Here is a 16,608-nt window from a genome sequence, read left to right on the forward strand (position 1 = left end):
CACTGCGCTTGTCGGCTCAAAATGGCCAGACCAGTTGAGGGGCGCTTTAAGACCCGACCGCGTCGGCGACTTTCTCGCTTCTTGACCGGTATATATTCATCTGACGAGTCCATCTTCCCGAGTGTCGTCTCAAAGCGCACTGATTTTACACTTGAACGACTGCGCCAAAATGTGAGAAACTGCACGGTGATTGTATGAACTGCTCCTCCACTTTATTCTACAACTCCTTCTTCCTGCTCCTCCCCCCCCCCCTCCCCCTTTCCCTCCGCCGTTTGACCTTTGCTTTCTTCATTCTTTGCATGTGATTACCAACGGTTTACACTAACAGCTAAGTATAACATGACAAGTCACTAACTCACTGCGGTGTTGGCTTTACTTGCTCTTTCTGGCTAAAGATCTGCTTTCACAACACGTCGTTACCAGCGCTGTCGCTGCTGTGTATACACGTCTCCGATAGTCCGGTAATCTGCGAACGCGATTACGTTAACCGACAGGCTAAAACTGCACGACCGCAACTAAGCGTGGCATCTCGCTATTTCGTCAGACCTAAGCTTATTACAGGAAACAGGGAACTCTTTCCTGCGGAAGGGATCGCGAGCGCCGAGCGGGCGCTAAGCCATGGAGTCCGCGAACATCGCCGCCGTCGCCGTCCCGGGTGTCTGGGCACGACGCGACGGGACGGAGAACGCTTGCCCAACGCCGAAACCATAAAGCCGGTATAGTGTGCGTGCAGCGCAGAGCTTATAACCCCGGCGGTGCGGTGGCTGCCGGGCCGGCAGAGACGATTCCGCTCAACGAAGTGCACAATTCACTTTACACGCGCGACAACTCGATGAATATATATACCGTCGAGTTGCTTCAGTGCCCGCGGGACAGGCGTACAGGTATATCTGCGAATAATCGCGTGTATGTAGCAGATGTTAGTCTCCGGATGGTCGTTAGCTGTAATAATGTACAAGAACTGGATAGTTGGGCGAGTTTGTATGCGTCTTTGTATCAGTTAAGCTTTTTAACGGCGATTAAGCGAAAAGAGGCGAGTCGAGGTGTGGACCTCCCTGTCGTCGGTAGTGAATCTCCGAAATGCAGAGCTCGACGTGTGAACGTCTTGTTCCCATTCTGTCGTTTCCGCACGGTTAAGCTTGGTGTTTAGTTATGCTGATACTGGGTGCAAAGATTCGGAAGCGAACTTTCTGAAGTAGATAAGAAGTTCTATAGATGTATCTTTAAGACGCACAAGGATGACGTTCTTTTCCGAGTTATAATTTACAAAAGGGGCACCTGGCAGAAGCAAGCTGCCGTGTATCTGCTTTTAAAGGCGAACTTTCTCGATATTCATGACCCTTTTCTGGTAGAAAGTTCGAATGAAATCCTTAAGTTTGTGAAGTGTCACGATGAAAAGGGCTTTGAAGCGTTCTCAGCGGATGTGTAAGAATTGCGTTATTCCATTCCGCAGAATGACAAGCTTCTTCAATGTGTCGATTATTGTATTGACATGGTATGGCGCCATAAGGTTTTCACGGGAAGCAGGTGTTTCAGTAGAAGGGTTTTTAGAACTGTTGTGTTTTTACCTGCCCTCAACTTTTGTCCAGTGGAACAATAGGCCGTATCTGCAGAAAAAGGGCGTTTGCATAGGGTCGTGCGGGGCTCCCGTCCTTGGTGACCTCTATTTAGCGCAAGTAAATAGGTACATGTATGAACGTATGCCTCACGGGATTAACAGTTTTTCAGGGCACATTTAGATTTGTCGATGATTTTTTTAGTGTTTTTTGATTGCCGTAGTAAGAGTTTCCGATTAAAATATGCTCATGTCATGACGATCTTTTGCGACTGTCTGAGACCACTTGACGTGACTTTTGAAATGACAGTCGATAACGGTTTCTTGACGTTCAGTTGATCTCAACTGATAGTAGGACTTGCTGAGCTTACAGCTCACGAGCTAACAAACCTCTTCTACAATTTCATTCAGTCCATGTTAAGTTGGTGAAGAGGGGCAGAACTAACATGTGTTTGAAAAACGCCCTTAAAAAAACCATGCCCACACCTAACGAAAGCTATAGTACCAACTTCTGAAGCGAAGCTGGAAAAAAATTCCAACTATAAAGTTGCAGAGCGGTTTGCAAAACGTCCGAATAAACAGTTTCGTTCTTTCTACCTAATGAGTGTTTTCCCGCTTACTGCGGATGCCCGCGAAATACAAAAAATGTGGTTGATCCCTCTTATATAGGAATCGGTATAGAACACGGAAGTGAAACGTGTCTTCACAGAAGTAGTGTAATGTTTATTGCACATTGATATATAATGTCTATTGGTGTTTTGTGGCTAAAGCGCCCTTAGGCGTTGATGCACCCACTCGGACGCCTGGTGGCACGTCTCCTCCATCACGACTACCAACGTCGATGACCATGAGCAACCGTCGTGCATATGGAAGCTGCACTACGCTGCACACGCTAGCACAACGCGAAAGACGAAGCACGTAACTGACACACTAATACAACGCGCAAGACAAAGCACGTAACTGAATCGTCACCGAGTCAAATCAGCGCGTACAGCGCGTCGTAATTGCAGCCTCCGCGATCAACTTCAGAAACATTTTCAGAGCTAATTGCGGAGGCCACGCTCTGCTGTGCTGAGTACGGTGAACGCCACCTAGGTCGCGTTGGTAGTGCTTCTTGATGCCAGCGTCCCTTCGAATGCTGGCATCGAGGCGTCGTAGTGCTGAGACCACCGAAGCGTTCACTGTCGGTGCGCGTTAGTGTCATAATGCAGTACTTCTCTTTTCTGCTCGTAGGCGGCGGCACCGCCCCGAGCAAGAGCGCGGGTACACGGAGGAGTGTTAGATATATAAGGCGCGTCTGTGTAGCTCTCTGCAAATGTGTTTGTGGCGCAATGGGTTAAACGCTCGGCGATCTATCGTCGCGGACCGAGAGGTCGTGGGTTCGAATTCCAAATTTTGCATGTTTGTGGAACTTTTTCTTCTGGTTTCTTTCTTTGTATTATGTTCGTGTACATTGTAAGCTGACGTATTTCCGTGACGGAAATTGTAAGCTGACGTATTTCCGTGACGGAAATACGTCAGTGAAGTCTTGGTGGACCCCGGCATAAAACACTTTCGTGTTAAAAAAAAAAAAAAAAAAACCACGTAACATGCCCGCTTGCGCGTCGTGATTGCAGCGCTCCCAAGCGTTCCGCGTACAAACAGCCATAGGTGCGCTGCCGCGCAAAGAGCGACAGGGCAGCGACGCAAGCGTTGGCTGTTCGATTTAAGCTCGCAACAGTTATTGCATGCGCTGCGTAAAGCGACTAACGGACGTGGTGGTGGCGTTAGTTCCAGACAGTGATAAACAGACTATCGTGCATCGGCTGTTCAAGCGCGAGCAATTTCGTGATGCTTTTTTTTCAAACGAGGAAAAAGCAGACATGATCCTTGCCCTAGGAGCTGCAGGCGGACAGAGACGGCAGGCTGCAAGAATATTTCGAAGCTGGCACACGGGTACGCGACCGAGCCCGATGACAATGCTCAACACCTACGAGTCGCCGAAGCAAACCGGCAGCTTCAGATGAAAGAGGCAGAGAGCTTCAGTCATAAATGATGAGGTTCGCTCCAACGTTTTGTCTTTCATGGCGGCTAATCCACACGCTAGCACGCGTAGCGTGAGCGCACAGCTCGGTGTGTCCACCTCAACTGCCTGGAGGATTTTGAAAACATCTGGACTGCATCCCTACCATCTGCAGTTGCATCAATGCCTGGAATCAAGGGACCTCCAAAAGAGACTCGACTTTGCGAATTGGATTTTGATTCAGGAGGAACAGGATTCTGACTTTCTCACCAAGGTGCTCCGGACTGACGAGGTGAACTTTTCCCGAGATTGCCAAGCAATTATCCACAACGCACACTAATGGAGTTAGCAAAATGCCCACTGGCTAGGAAGATCCCGCCACCAATACCAGTGGTCCTTTAACGTTTGGTACGGGATATATGACAGCACAATCATCGGCCCAGTGTTTCTTAACAACACTCTAACCGGCAAGAGGTATGTAAGTGAGATCCTCAAAGGGCCGGTGGAAGACTCCTGCTGCTAAATGCCACTAGCCCGGCTTGACACAATGTGGTACCAGCACGGCGGGGCCCCAGCCCACAGCTGCAGTCAAGCACGAGCATGACTTGATGTTACTTTCCCAGGGCAATGGATAGGGAGGAGCGGGCCTGTCCTGTGGCCGGCAGGGTCACCCGACCTCAACCCTCATGACTTTTCTTTTTTTTTTTTTTTTTTTTTTGGGGGGGGGGGGCATATTAAGGATCACGTATACACGACGGAAACGATGCCTCCAGAGGCCTTACAGGAGAAGATAACTTAAGTTTGCCGCAGCATTTCACCGAAGGTGCTCAAGGGCAGCGACAGCAAACCTTCTCAGAAGATCCCAGTGTTGTATCACTGCAGAAGGTGACCTCTTCGAGCGCTTGCTGTGACAGCGCATGAGAAATAAACGCAAATTCAGTGAAAGACTGCGTCTGACCATTTGGAGTGAAAACTTAGTTTTTTATTTTTATTTTGGCATGTTAAATTTGCTTGCAGCTATCGCGAAATGACGTACCCGTTGCTTCCGGCAGCACAAGCGATAACCGCTGCGTCTGCTTATCGCTATAACGAACTGTCGCGAGGGAAGCCGATCGCTGGCGTAAATAGAACAGATAACGCCTATACGTCGCTTCCCTGTCGCCTTTTAAAAGCGGCAGCGCGCCTATGGCTGTTTATGTTTGTACGCGGAATGTTTGGGAGCACTGCAATCACGACGCGCAAGCGGATAAGTCACGTGGTGTTCTTTTTTTTTTTGTATTTCGCGGGCATCATCAGTAAGCTGAAAAGCACTAATACTTAATATATAGAAAGACCGAAACTGTTTATTCGGACGTTTTGCAAACCGCTGTGCAACTTTCTAATTGGATTTTTTCCTAGCTTCGTTGCTTCAGAAGTTGGTAAATAATGTTGACTAATTATCTTATTAAGCAAAATACAAGAAATAGCTAAATACAAAATACAATATATATCTGAGGAAATTTGTTGACGTGAAAAACGTCCTTAAAAATCAATCAGACGAGGTCGCTTTTCAAAACTACATGTACCGAAAACATGCAGGGTGACCATCTTAGGTTTTACGGAATTAAAAAAAAATCACCTGTCGCAGAAAGCGTAATTCTTGTCCTCGAGCTGGATTATTCGAAGAGGTGGGGACATTACTAGCACGAGAAATGAAAACACATATTCACATAATTAACAAAAGTTCACTAATGAACTTCTCAATCAATTCCTTTACGGCACATATTGCAATTAACGAATTGTAGCCGGTGAGCTTGCAAGACGAATCCACTTGAAATGAATTTCCGGGATGACACCAGTTTCGAGATATTATTTCTTAAAGTGCGAAACGAAATACATGGGCGTTCCAGTTACTTTCTGCTTCAATGCATAAACAAGCGGTTTGTTGAAAAAGTAAGTAGAACAACACTGCATTTTTACGGCGAGTTTGATGGCGCATATATCTCCAAACTGGCGTCATACTGGAAATCTCAACCGGCCATACAATTCGTAAATTGCAATATGTTCCCTAACGTAATTAATTGAAAATGTAATTATCGGATGTTTGTTAATTAGTTGAGTATGTGTTTCGATTTCTCGTGCAAATAATGCCCTCCTCTCTGAATAATCCAGCTCGAGCACTAGAATTTTGCTCTCTGCAACATGCTATTTAAAAAAAAATTCATAAAGCTTAAAAAAGATCACCCTGTATAGCAGTATCGCTTATGTCCCTAGTAATGCGCCTTGATTTTGTATCGTTGTGTGAAGGGAAGAAACCAATACTCGATCATGCATGTGCTGCGCCACCGTAAAGGTGTCGCGTGTCCAGATGGCGTCACTGTCGCGCCACGTGTGACGCAATTGGAGCTCAATTTAGCCTCTCGCTCGGCGGCGGCGTTCAGAGAGGCATAGCTCGAGGGCAGTACGTTTGTCGATTCAAGCGGGAGTGGTCGCGTTTAAGAGAGCTCACTCTGCCATATAGTAGGCATAATCCGTCAAGCTCAAACCAATGCTCATCGGGAGTTATAAGGCCTACCATTGTGCGATTTTTCGCAGACATTTCGCGCTTGTTCGGTCATGGCGCCCACGCGTTCGACACGCAGGGTCCATAAATGGCGGGAAGAAGACTCGGGCATCAAAACGCAGAGGGACGCCAATTCGCGCCCACTACCTTTGACCACGGCGGGCCTACTACGAATAGGGAGCCAGCATGATTGCAAGACTGCGCCCTTTATATATGGGACCCCCACTAGTTGTATCATAAGTTACGCGTGCAAGCTTTTTAATTCGTGAATACGTGCGCTTTGCTTTTGTGTCGTTGTGTATAGAGGAAAGAAGCCATTACTCGATCATGCATGTCTTGCGCGCAAAGATGACGCCGTTGTTGCCTCACGCTTGACGCAACCGAAGCTAAATTTAGCCTCGCGCGCTGCGTTCAGAGAGGCGTATATATGGCTCGGCAACACGTTTGTTCCATATACGGGCAGGAATGGTGGCATTTGAGAGAGCTCCCTATGCCATTGTGCGTAAAATCCATCAAACTCATACTGGTGCTCATCGGGAGTTACAAGGCCTACAAGTATACAAGTACGCAATGTGTTGCAGAAATTTCAAGTTTGCTCGGCTATGCCTCCCTCTGCGTTCCACACGTATACGGCCCGCAAATGGCGTGACGAGACTCGGGCAGCGAGACAAAGGGACATTCATCCCACTTGACCATGGAGGAACGTGTCCGTCTGGACACGTTCCCACTTGACCATGGTGGAACGTGACAGCGCAAGGGCAGAAGATTGAGTCAAAGGCAGGTGAACGCAGCCTCGGCCGCCACCAGTATAGCGGGGGTCGTTCCTTTATACCCTTAGTGCCGCGCGCACCTTCTGCAAAACAAACGGGCCCACTACGAATGGGTAACGAGCACTATTTCAAAATTAGACAGCAAGACGCGCGTACTATTATCTGTAACATAGGCTAAGCATGTAAGCTTTCTATAACGCGCGAATAAACGTAACTTATGCATTTGGTTACGTCAGTTCACCTAGTGCCTTTACACCGTCTGCAGCACGCACAAGACATTTCACGTGCTCAACTGCGGCCTCGTCCCCTATAAAGCCTACCCGATTTTGTTTGTGTTGCGTTGGCGTCCACGCAGAAAGGAAGAACGAAGTCAGTGATTTTAACAGCAGAACTGTTTAAGCCGGCCGTTATTCCATTAGTCGTCCACAAAAAAATGTGGGCCGATCCTGGCGGTAGTGCGGAAAGGGTCCAAGCGCAATGGCACATACCCCTGTGAACTAGCGAAGCTGAGCCTGGCTAAGTCTAGCTAAGCACTACTTAAGCTTAGGCAGTCATCGATAGCCAATCGATAGCCAATCAATAGCTAATCGATAATAAATCAATACTCAATAAATTCCGGAAAATGCTGGGGATGGGTTTGTAGTGCTTGGCCTAGCCCAAAAGCCAGGACTAGCTAGGTGCCGACGCATCAGCTCCGCTGTCTCTCTAGCATTGCGCCTCCAATGCAAGCTACTCTAGTTTCTTTTCTTTTCTTTTTTTTTTTTTTTTTTTGCTGTAGGACGCCCTAACACCAGTAGCTAAGTAGAATGAGATTGTAGCAATCAACCTGCATTCCGTAAACGGCAATAGTTAACGAACATGCCTAATCTAAAAAATAAAAGAAAAAGAAATGTCGTCGTGCTGTATCGCGGGTTTGTGGTCGAGCGGAACTATATACAGGGTGTCCCAGCTATCACGCAGCACGATTTAAAAATAGAGGAACGGCGTTACGCGAAGCAAACCTAGTGCGTATTGTTTCCAATACAGTGGGGTAGCCGCCAGTAATTTTTTCGTTACTGATATTTAATTAATTATTTGCAATTAATTATCTAACTCGAGAAGTACTGTCCTAATTATAAAAGTGTCAATGAGAAAGTGGCAGAGCAACATGAAAAACTCCCGATACAGCTCTCTGTTGCTCAATACGTGCTACATAAATGTGTTTTTCCGAGCGTGAAAGAAGCCCGCGAATACACGCAAAGTGCCTCGAGCGGCCAGTCGCGCGGCAATTCTGCGTGTATTCGCGGGCTTCTTTCACACTCGGAAAAACACATTTATATAGCACGTATTGAGCAACAGGGAGCTGTATCGGGAGTTTTTCATGTTGCTCTACAACTTTCTGATTGACACTTTGATAATTAGGACAGTACTTCTCGAGTTAGGTAATTAATTGCAAATAATTAATTAAATCTTAGTAACGAAAAAATTACTGGCGGCTACTCCACTGTACTGGAAACAATACGCACTAGGTTGGCTTCGCGTAACGCTGTTCCTCTTTTTTTAAATCGTGCTGCGTGATAGCTGGGACACCCTGTATAGAGACTAGACGCCTTGCAGTAAGGCTGCTCCAGGGGCTACAGAAACCTGTGACGTGCAGAAAATTTTTATGCTGAACGCATGTTTCGTGTTTTTCAATTACGTTCTTTTTTTGTCATATCTGGCGCCTTACACATAAGGATACGATAAAAAAAAATCAAGCAGTGCGGAAATACACCTCCATCCACATGCTCTTTACATGCGCTGAAAAAAAAAAATGAGAGTAAGAAAAGCAGAAGTTCATCCATGCGAGAGTCAAATAAATCATTTGGAGCAAAGATATATGAACCGTATTGTCGTTCCTCGCAACAAGGACGTAAGGGCTCTTCGGAAGTTTGCCGATTTTTTGGGACGGCGCCCGCCTTACGCCGCTTGGAAAATTGCTAGTGAAGCCACCCCTTTCCCCATATGTGGGCCGCCTAAGCCCCCCGCTCGACGAACATAATCCCTGCACATGCATCCGCTACAGCAGAGGATCCCAGGGGGCTTTAGAACAAAGCCGCAGGCATAGCGCGCGCATCCTTCTCTCCATAGTTAGAAGGGATTTATGATTGTTGACCCCGGCACAAGCGGCTCCTCGAGGGAACCCGGGCTAGAGTTACTGTATAGAAGGCAGCCTATACAGTAACTCTAGGGTGAACTGTATAGAGAGACCACTGCATGGGAAGCTGCGCTCTATATGCGAAGAGGACAAGAAAAAAAAATGAAATAAAAAATTGGTCTCATGTTTTTTTTTCTCCCTATATTGTCATAAACATGCGTGCCGTCTGACATCGCGGTACTCTGAACCTCTCTTCTTCTTTACTTGTTTCTTTGAAATCTATCTTCCGCCATTAAAAGCAGGAGCGGTTGTACAGTCGACCTGCGGGAAGAAGGTCTGTAAAGAAAGTAAAAGCGCAGGTCCCGGCGCCGTGGCCTACCGCCCCCTTCTTCTTGCGTTGCGCTCAAAGTACTACGAAGAATTTCGAGCAAATCGAGCAGACGCGCTCCGTTCGAACGCTGTTATGACGTCCTCGTTCGGTCGTTGATTTCATTCTGTTCTGTCTCTCTTGCAGGACTGCGATATCATAAGCCTATAGCTTTTGTTCTTCGGTCCAAAGGCAATTCGCCGCACTGCTTCCCTCTGGAAGGCGTGTCCTTGCCCCCTCCCGCAGCAAATCGTCTGCCTCCATTTGAAATGACGTCACGTTCTCAATGAGCCGCAACGTGGAGGATGGAAAGGGGAGGAGGAGGGGAGGGGAGGGGGGTTGAAGTTTCAGAAGGTTTCGCTGCTCGGCCCCCGGTGCGCCTGCGCTTCGGCGTCACAAAACGAGCGTGGTGACGTCACCTGTGGTAGGACGCAGAAGAGAGAAGAATGAGCGTGATTCGTTCTTTCACTGTATCGATGAAACGAACCAACTGAGAGGAGAAGAAAACTAAGCGGAGTGCTTAAGGATCGCGTCTGAGCGTCTTGATAAAAGAAGCGGTACCAACGGAGGCAGCCTGTTGAGCGCGACCGGACGTGGATCAGACCGGACGGACTGAGCAACCGTCAAGCATCGGCCACGGCGAAGGTGAGTTCCTTGTCCCACTCGCTATTGTTTGCGAAAAGCCCGTTTAGTTAGGGAGTTTTGGAAACGTGGCATGCGCCAACGTGACAAATCATAGATTCGTTTTGACCTGTCAGGGTGCGAAGAAAATTTTGATCGCATCAATTTTACTTTTATGACACGGAGACACCTGCCACCTCGATACAAAGGGAGGACATCCATCAATGCGGAGCTCACAAGGCAGGTCAGTTTTGTAAGGGTCTCCTTAAAAAAAAAAAAAAAAAAGTGGCTAGGGACGTGCAGCACAAACTTCCTCGACTATAATACATTCCAGATTTTTCCATTTGGGATTAGCTGAATTACTGAAAAATGACATTTCTGCGTCGTGGTTTCTAGTTCTCGGCCGCTAGGGGCACGGCTGCTTCACAGCGCGGGCCGGTCCCGGAGGCCTTACAATCAAAGGCGTGGTTGGGCCGATCTTGATATCCATAACTATATGTGTCCTATACCAAGACCTGATGTTGGCGTGTCCCAGGCGCGTAGACAGCAGCCGTAGTTATCATAAAGACGTAATAACTCACAGGCACGGGGACCATGAGTCAGGTGAAAAAGTCTTGAAGATATCGATAGATAATCATCGAATGATATGTTCTTATAATGACATCATCAGTCACTCAAGTGAAGAATGATGACCTGTGAATTTTTTTCTTCTTTTTTATCTCGCGAGTGCCGGATGGTGGAGGGGGGGGGGGGGGGGCTGATCTGATGAGCAAGGCCGCCACTGTGCAACTGGAGCAGGGTGGAAAGAATTGCATGTTCTCCGGAATTGTCCAAATACGAAGACCAGATTTGTTCTTTCAGACTTGTTCAGAAGGGGGGGGGGGGGGGGTGTCGAAAGACGACAGAAAGTGAAGATTATTCTCGCCCTGAAGAGCTTCCCATGTGAAGTATAGATTGGGCGACGTAGTCAACGTTCTTTTATCTCATCCCTCTCCAGGCAGGCCAAGTCGCCGTTCCTTTTATTGCGATAGCACGTCGCAGACAAGAATTACTATATGGAACTCCGACGCCAGTGTCTAGGAGAGCTGAAATTATGGTGGTTCAGCCTGCGTGAGAATCACAGTCACAGTAACTGGATTTTGCCCTACACTTTGTCCTCTTTGCTTTGTGACTTTGCAATCTAATCACTGTTTCCGCAAAATATTGCGTTATGAATGGAGCAACTCGCAATGATTATGCGTGTGCGCAGAAACCTGTCACCTTAATGCGCGAAATATATGATTACCTGGAAATTTAGAAAGATAAAGCATACCCTAACTACCACCACAAGAACGTCTGAGTTGGCAAGAACCTATAATGGTAAATTCGGGTGGTCGATCCGGCCCTCCGAGTCGGATTGCGAGACGCTCCAGATCCGAGTTAGAGAAAGCGCGCGCCACCACTGAATGGCGGATCAGTTTTCGGACCATGAGAGAAAGGGAAACGAGGGCCGAGGGGGTCTTCAGGATGGTGGGCTACACAAGCGACCACCATACTTTTACAGTGGCTGTCGCTTGCGAGACAGTCCTGCGCCAGCGCAACACGTTTTCAGCACTATGACGAAGCTGCTGTGCTTGCTTGCCACTCAACTCAAAGGAAGAACGCCGCGGCAACCGCCTAAACGGCGGAGCCATCGCCAGTATAAAGAAAGAAAAAGAAAAGTGCCGACAAGCTGCATAGCGCTCTCGTGACCGGAAACCGGCCGGGTCTTGAAATTGCTCCGACGTCTTCGGGGCTCCGGAGCGTTTCTAGGCCTCCAAGTCAGATCTCAGCAATCTGAAATAACCAACCGAGTGTAGTTACAGTGCCCTTTTATTGCGATAGCAATTATATGGACACTCCAAAGCGGATTTCTGCCGTCGGCGTCGCCGTGAGGTTCCGTACGACGTCAACGGCGATGAAATCGTCGCCGCGCGCCGGACCATAGCCTCCTTCCTATAGGAGGCTATGGCCGGACGCTGTATGTGCGAGTGAACGGGTGCGAGGGACGCGCGCTTTCACGGGGAGCGAACGGACGGCGGAGAACAAAAGCGCGTTCTGCGCCGTGCTCCCTGAAGTGCTGCAGAATTAAGCGTCTCTTTCTTCCTTTACAGTCACCATATAAATAGAGCAAACGCGATTTCTTCTGTCGCGCGAAAGGCCGTGGGTGGACGGGAGGGAGGGAGGGGAGGCGACGTTTAGCTGCGGCACCAAATGCGTATTTATATAAAAACGTTTTTGGCGCTGAGCCGTGCTCCCTCAAAGGCTCCAGAAGATAGCGTCAACCTTTTCTTTTCCACACGAACCACTTACTACTATATAAAAACGTTCATATCACCAACGCCGCGCGCGTGCGGTGCGAACGCGGGCAAAACGGTGACGGCGTCGACAACAGTTCTGCGCGTTGCTGGTGCTGCTGCATGTCCAAGTTTATACAGCTGCTCAAACTACTATCCTTACTCCGTATAGCTCCGTATCTACTAAGTTGCTATCGCAATTGACACTTCGCCTTTCGGGTGAAACTGCGACATTTTTTAGGGGCGAAGCTCCTTAGGGTGTGGGTCTGTCCCTCCTCTGTAGTAGTAGTAGTAGTCGTCGTAGTAGGTAGCCACGTCTACTTTTATGAGAAAAAAATTCCGTCAGTTGTGTCCGTAGCGCGTAATCGAACCAGGGACCCCTCGCTTCCGAACGCGCGGCTCTAACCACTACTCCACGAAGCGCACATGGACACATGCACCACGATGACAATAAATACACAACATTAACGAAAGACTGCGCGTTTATAACGCGTTTGTGCTAGCGCGTTACGGCCCGTGTAAGAAGCTGGTATAAGACGCTGTGGCCTCTCCGCCTTACCCCCGTATTCATAAACGCTCCTCGACTTGAACTTGACTTGCCACCGCCTTGGGCAGCGCGTTCGAAACGCGTTGAAGGCGGTGGCAAGTCAAGTTCAAGTCGAGGAGCGTTTATGAATACGGGAGTTATACTCTCTCAGCAGTCATGTGATGGCGTCGGCAAACGCGGTGCACGTTCCGGCATGTGTAAACGGCTGCGTAAGACGCTGTGGCCTCTCCCCCTTACTAGAGAGTACTGCACGTTTCTAACGCGTTTGTGCTAGCGTCCCCTTAAGCGGGAGATGGTGCAATTATAATGAAGGGTGCTGTTATAAAATAGCAATGACGTCACATATGGCGCGTGTCATTTGTGGAAGTCAATCGTTCGATTTAGTGCGGCAAGACTGGGTGAATTACACGGAAGATTCACGGTTTACCGATGATTCCCTCCGGAGCTTCGCCCACTCATCATCATTCACCCCGTGGATATGCGGTGTTTTTTTTTTTTTCTACCACCCGAACAAGATGATTCTGCAGCGCTCCGAGATGATCACCTGCAGAGGTGTCGCAAGTACTCATTTTTGTAGGAAACTCAATGTGTGATAGCGATTACACGGACACCCGAGGCGCGTTCACACCGTCGCCGTCGGCGTCGCCGTGCTGTCACTGGTGCTAGAGAGCCTACATACGGGACTTCCGTCTAGAGTGGTGTCAGCCTTTGACACACCACATGCCGCCGGCCGCCAAAACACATAGTTGCCCGACAGAGACGCAGCGCCATCTTGGTCCCCACACCAGTTTGCTCTGTGCTTGCCGCCGTGAGCCGTGCAGCGGAATCGCGTTTAATCCTCGTCTAGGCAGCGTCGAAGGCTGTGGAAACGTGTTAAATGCGGTCAGCGAAGCCTGAGGAGAAAAAATGCCTGGTTGTTGCGTACCTCTGTGCACTAACCACTGCAGGAAGGGCGTGCGAATGTTTCGCTTCCCAACCAGCCCGAGCCGAAGAAAACGCTGGCTCGCGCAAGTGAAGCGACACTGCTGGGAGCCCACCACCGCTTCACGTGTTTGCTATGTGAGTACTGTCTGTTTTCCTCGTTGTTTTTCTTTCGCTGTAGAATAAGCTTTATGAATTTGACCGTCTCAACGTATCCAGATAATCGAACGTGTCGTTTCTGGGATTATGTGTCGCGAGTAGGAAGATCAGCTGTAGTTTCAAGAGCTTTTTCACCTGGATGTGTTGTCCATGCTCGCGCCGGCTTTCCACGGGCGTGAAATTGAGCCGCGTGGTGCTGATCACAAATGTGTCTCGACTGAGAGGCTAGGCGACTAGTCGACGTGGTGCTTTATCCTGTTGTAACAGCGAGTAGCGAGGATCACTCGAGCACGCGGTTGTCGATAAGATATGTGCAGCCCGCGCTCTTTTTAAGACGCGTAAATTGACGTGTCTTCTTTGACGTCGAGTCACCGCTTCCATCCCGACAAAATATTTACACTACTGAACGGAACTTCTCGCCAAAAGCCCTGAGTTGGTAGTTCAATGAGCGTTTGAAGCTGCATCGGCACTTTTACTATTGGTGTGCTGTTGCATCTATTTTGTGCACAGAATGATCAAGCTACGAATGCATAATGGGAGAACACGTTTGAGGACGGACTTCAGAGGCAAATGTGCACATATAGTTTTTATCAGTTGGGAACTACATTACAATGAACAGTCGAGCGCCCGCTTCGCGAACTTGTACGGCTGAAAGATTTTCCTTCTAATCCGTCTTGCGTGCAGCCCCGTTCGGAACGTTCACGTGAATGCACTTACTTAATTATGCTAACGGCCGTGTGGTGACATTTATTGCAGGCTCATTTCGAAGATTCAAGCTTCGAACAGAAAAGGCAAGATGGCTTGAAGAAATTGAGGCCAGATGCCGTTCCAACAGTTTTTGCTTTTCGAGGTAAGTACGAAGTGAAGATTACGCTACGTTTTGTATAAGACTCGTTGAATAATGCGACATTGGATAGGATGTATCTCCCTTGTCTATATTTGTTTTTATTGTTTTCAATTGTGCTGTTATTTGACACACGATGGCCTTAAACATGCGAGTTTGCTTCTGATGGAGTCATTTGCGCTGTACGTGAGTGCAGATAAGACTGTGTGGTCTTTCTTTTTTGTATTTTGCTATGTATCGTATACTACTGTTATTTGAATCATGAAGCCGTATTGTGAGTGATCATTTGCTTTTACTGCCTGTCGATGTTGCTTGTATATAGAGGCATGAAATTCACCCATAATTGGTCATATAAATTGAGTGCATCCGTTTCAGTGAAGCCTTAACAGAACTTGTTGTTGGGCTACGGCTTTGCCACTACTGCCTAGAGAAATTTTAGAGGCGTACCAAATTAGAAAGAAAGGTAGCGCCTGTATAAGTGATACGTCTGTTGTATTGCGCGGTAAAGAATTGCAGTGCTTAGATATGATGCATTAACCAGTATGATTGGTGATATGCATGGCTGCGATCGTGATGTGCAGTGCGCTTGCGCAAATTGACTTTGCTGTATACATTAAGGGAGGTGAATCAAGATAAATATTAGTTTAGAGTGGCGCTTGTCTTGTGTACTGTGTGTTCTTCTGTGTCGTCATTTTTGATTACACTAACCTGTTTTCATTGTCAGTAAACCATGGTTGAAGATTTTTTTTCGTAAATATGGGCTTGGCAGATTTGGTACTTATGCTACTTCATTCTAAATGCTAACAGCCTATGCACATATTACTGTTTATTCCAGCCGCCCCCAAACATCGGAAGCCACCAAAGAAGCGCAGCTGTCCTGTGCAGCCTTCCTGCGATGCCACCCCTGCAACTTCCCCGGAGCCACACCAGCCTTTAGATAGCGATTCGACTAAGATGGATGACAGTGCTCCAGTGCCAACCTTAGTTGTAGAAGAAGAATCTTGTCATGCCGGAAATGAAAACGCTCATGAATTGACATCTGCGATGGCACCGTGCTTGTTCCCACAGCACCCCAATGGCATTCCTGTTCCAAACAGCACGAACAGTGTTGGTCAGTCACGCGATGTCAGCGCCACACATCAACCATTTGGAGGCAGTGCAGGCTCATCTTCGGTGACCATCGGGCAAGAAAATGCAGAGTTACGCAAGAAAACTAGTGATCTCACTCGCAAGTACATAAACTTGCAGAGGGTTCACGATAAAACAAGGTTGAAGCTACAGAGCCTGAGAAAAAAAGTGTCCTCACTTGAAAAAGAAGTGTGCGCACTGAAATCGGCATCATTTCTCAATGAAGACCAAGTGAAATCTTTGACAATGAAGACAACGAAGGGCCATAAGTGGTCTGAAAAGACCATACGAGTGGCACTTCAGATAAAACATGCGTGTGGCACAACAGGCTACGAAATGCTGAGATCTTTGTCGTACCCGATTCCGAGCAACAGGACCTTGATCCGAAGGCTGCAAAACATTCGCTTCCTGCCTGGCATTCTCCATGAAGTGTTTAATGTTTTAAAGCACAAGGTAGAGGCAATGGAAGATATTGAAAAGGACTGTGTCCTTTTCATGGACGAGATGGAGATAAGTCAGGGCTTTGATCACGATCGGTCCCTTGATTGCCTTTTCGGTGTCACTACATTGCCTGAAGCGACTGCAGATGTTGCTAACCACGCCCTTGTATTCATGGTTGGAGGACTGAACACACGGTGGAAACAAGTAATTGCATATCATTTCACTGCACGCTCAGTTGATGGGAAAGCTCTGAAGGACCTCGTCTTCAATTTGATTGAAC

The 16,608-nt window shown here is 47.9% G+C and overlaps 1 protein-coding gene across 1 annotated transcript in view; it reads left to right on the top strand.

Moving 5' to 3' along the window:
• Positions 1-9,880: 9,880 nt before the first annotated feature.
• LOC119446288 (uncharacterized) overlaps positions 9,881-16,608 on the top strand; it is a 51,536-nt gene continuing 44,808 nt past the window's right edge. The window contains exon 1 of the mRNA XM_049664058.1: positions 9,881-9,997. The gene's annotated coding sequence lies outside the window, so the exon portion shown is untranslated. The remainder of the gene's footprint in view (positions 9,998-16,608) is intronic.

Source organism: Dermacentor silvarum, chromosome 3 (assembly GCF_013339745.2).
Source record: "Dermacentor silvarum isolate Dsil-2018 chromosome 3, BIME_Dsil_1.4, whole genome shotgun sequence".
Classification (NCBI taxonomy): Eukaryota; Metazoa; Arthropoda; class Arachnida; order Ixodida; family Ixodidae; genus Dermacentor; species Dermacentor silvarum.